The sequence below is a fragment of the Pundamilia nyererei genome, unplaced genomic scaffold (assembly GCF_000239375.1).
Source record: "Pundamilia nyererei isolate P.nyererei 1_Seehausen unplaced genomic scaffold, PunNye1.0 scaffold00292, whole genome shotgun sequence".
In the NCBI taxonomy this organism is placed as follows: Eukaryota; Metazoa; Chordata; class Actinopteri; order Cichliformes; family Cichlidae; genus Pundamilia; species Pundamilia nyererei.
The window spans coordinates 531,102-534,667 of record NW_005187693.1 but is presented as its reverse complement, the minus strand read 5'-3'; the positions used below and the strand labels follow the sequence as shown (position 1 = coordinate 534,667).

General features: G+C 42.5%; 1 protein-coding gene across 1 annotated transcript in view; it reads left to right on the top strand.

Annotated features, from left to right (window-relative positions):
- Positions 1 to 3,566, top strand: part of LOC102199628 (tripartite motif-containing protein 16-like protein) — a 22,621-nt gene that overhangs the window by 5,131 nt on the left and 13,924 nt on the right. The window lies entirely within an intron of this gene.

Below are 3,566 nucleotides of genomic sequence, written 5' to 3'. Positions count from 1 at the left end.
TAACTCCGTTAAATGTCATAAATTCCGTTTTCATGGATGCCTGGATGTTAAACTCAATTGTTACACCTGGTAGAGCAGAACGCTGATCATTTTATTAGAGATGAAAGACTTTAGACAGTTTTTCAACCCTCAGTAATGCCATAGTGATCGTTTAAATATATGGACCTGCAGCGGAGTTTAGGGCCAGACACGGCTAGTGACGTCAGACTTAATGACCAGATAGCAGGGGTGCGCAACTCCAGGCCTCGAGGGCACTGCCATACCATGATCGGATATGGGTCGAATAGGGTAAAAAAAAAAATCGTATTTCATGCGCTTTCACCTGCAGTGTGAACGTAGCCTTAGATGTGTCCTTGATCCAACACAGCTGATTCAAATGGCTATATTACCTCCTCAACATGTCTTGAAGTTCTCCAGAGGCCTGGTAATGAACTAATCATTTGATTCAGGTGTGCTGACCCAGGGTGATATATAAAACCTGCAGGACACTGGCCCTTGAGGCCTGGAGTTGCCAACCACTGTTCTATAGCGTCTCTGACATGGCTGTCAGAGATGGCTGTGTCCCAATTAAGAGACCGCACGTTTGAAGTACGCATTTTGAGTGCGATTACGTCACCACCACGCGACGACGGCTCTCCCAATTCGAAGTGTTGCATAGCACAGCAGCTCCGACCCCTCGCAGAACTCCTCCAGCCCTTGTTGGTTCCTAATGAACTATTCTCACATATAACTCTTGTTACTGTCCATTCCATTGTAAAAAGTCGTTCACACCATCATAGATGGGTTCTGTAGGTCAGGCCACATAATTAACCAAGGAAAAAAATTTCCAATGCCTCTGAAGCAGTAGAAAAAGCAGCGGTAGTACAGGTGTTTTGTCTCCATGGTCTTCAAAATAATATAGTCTATGTCAAAGGACTCTTTTTCTGATGCGCTCTGCTCAGCTTTAGGAGCTGAAGTAAACCTTGACTCAGGCTTCCATCCGTAATCTAATGATCAAACAGGTTTAACCAGGAGCTTGAAGCTGCTCTAACTAACCCCTCTTTCTGGAGTTCCCAGTTGTCTTGGGTGGAATACCTCCATAATAACATGACTTCAGCTGCCACTCGACTAGGTACTATGTAAAATAATCCATTTGTCATATTACAGTTTGCCCTAACTCAGAAAATAAACATTGCTAAGTGTGGCCTCTGCCTACAGTTATTTCCTATTCAAATTCCACTGGACTGTCAAAATCACTGTTATAGTGTTTGGTGAGTGGCCGTTTCAAAAATGAATTAATGTTAATAGTGTTAAGTCAAGGTACTGTATGTGGCAGCTGAAACGTAAGAGTTTCCATATATGAGCAGCAGATGGCAGCATTAATTTACAGACAGACTTGTGTAAACTACTGCTGTATGTGCACCTCGGCTGCCACAATGTCTGCGTTATGCTGTGTAATGTCAATGAAGAAATGAGCAGGTCCTCTAACCTACACACAAGGTGTCTGCTGTTAAAACAAATCTCGTCAAGTTTCAGAAATGCAGAGACATACATAAAAACCATTAAAAAACAAAAGTGGGTAAGAAAAACTCTTTTAACAGGAAGAAAAGAAACCTCCAGCAGGACCAGGCTCAGGGAGGGGCAGCCATCTACCAACACCGGTTGGGGGTTGGGGGAGGAAGGATAAAAGACATGCTGTGAAAGAGAGCCAGAGATTAATAATAATAATAAAAGCAGAGAGCTGTATTAGGACATAGTGAGTGAGAAAGGCGACTGAAGAAAAAACACCCAAGGCATCATGGGAATCCCCCGGCAGCCTACACCTATTGCAGCATAACTAAGGGAGGATTCAGGGTCACCTGGTCCAGCCCTAACTATATGCTTTAGCAAAAAGGAAAGTTTTAAGCCTAATCTTGAAAGTAGAGATAGTGTCTGTCTCCTGAATCCAAACTGGAAGCTGGTTCCACAGAAGAGGGGCCTGAAAACTGAAGGCTCTGCCTCCCATTCTACTTTTAAATACTCTAGGAACAACAAGTAGGCCTGCAGAGCGAGAGCGAAGTGCTCTAATAGGATGATATGGTACTACAAGGTCATTAAGATAAGATGGGGCCTGATTATTTAAGACCTTGAATTAGTGTGTGAACAAGACTCTCCATTTACATGAACAAATTGTAGTCTGTTAGATAGATATGATACAAACCACTGCAGCGCAGTACCTGTAATGCCTACAGCATGCTCTGATCGCTCTTATAGGATATTATGGTCGACAGTATCGAATGCTGCACTGAGGTCTAGCAGGACAAGCACAGAGATGAGTCCACTGTCAGAGGCCATAAGAAAAATAAGCTGTTTCTGTGCTGTGATGGGCTCTGAAACCTGAGTATGATGATTCATATATGTATATTAAATGCAATGTGTTTCAGTCATGTGCATTAAGCTGTATTAACTGAATCAGACATGTCTTGAAAGACAAAACACATGAATAGATAAATATGATAAAATCCCACCAACACATTACTTCAAGTACTCACATCATTAAGCAGTTTCTGTGATAATAATGCAGATTTACAGGTGTGCACTCAAAGAGAAAACACATTAAATAATTCTCTGACTTATATCTGTGCAAACAGAATATTACTATATGTAAATTAAGCTGATAAATAACTCAGAGGGTTTCTTCTTCTCTTCTTTTTTTTTTCCAAGCGGTAACTCCAGCTATTGTTTTGTTTTCATAAGCCATTTTAGGCTTTAAGCTGTCATGACTAATCTACTTCCTGATTCTCTCTGGCTGAGCTATAGAACGAGAGAGGATCGGAGGTGAGTTGAGGTGGTCTGTGTGTCTCAGCTCCCTAAGCCTTTTAGAGCCACTGCTGCTTCTCGGAAACGCACACTGATCTTTTTATCTTTTTACAAAGGCAGGTTTGGGACGCACAATCAAAGACAAAGCACTGCTGTGTCAAACGCCTGGTGGTAGCTGGGAGACTCCCTGGTGCTTTGAGAGGCCATCCCATTACCAAAAAACCGATTAAAAGTTCCCTGCTCTCAAAGGCTGAGGTGTCCTGCCAAAGGGGCCTTAAAGCAGGAGGCTGAAGCTCTGCTCAGAGAGCACTTCTCTCAGGACAAGTGCAGCAGCTAAACGTGCTCACCTACAGGATTTACACATTACATCAATGTAAGCTCACAGTTTATATTCACAGAATGTGACGATCTTAACAACCACGAATTCAGGTTTAATGTCCTGTATTAGTTACTTCAGTGAACTAAATCCACACTGCAGGTAAAAGTGCAGCACGTCTGATGTTTTGTGATTAGTGTGAATGGTGACAGCTGACAAAACAAAGAACAAAACAAGCTGTTAATACGATCGAATTGTAACAGAGAAGTGCCCGTTTTGAGAAAGTGTGAGTGAGGTTGTGTTTTTTTTCCAGCTACAATTTACAGATTTCCTCTAGACATGCTACACAAAGGAAGTCTTTCAGCTACTGCTGAGAAAAGAAGACTAGCTTAAAAGATACATACGCTAAATACGTGTGCGTGTGTGTGTGTGCGTGTGTGTGCGTGCGTGTGTGTGTGCGTGTGTGTGTGTG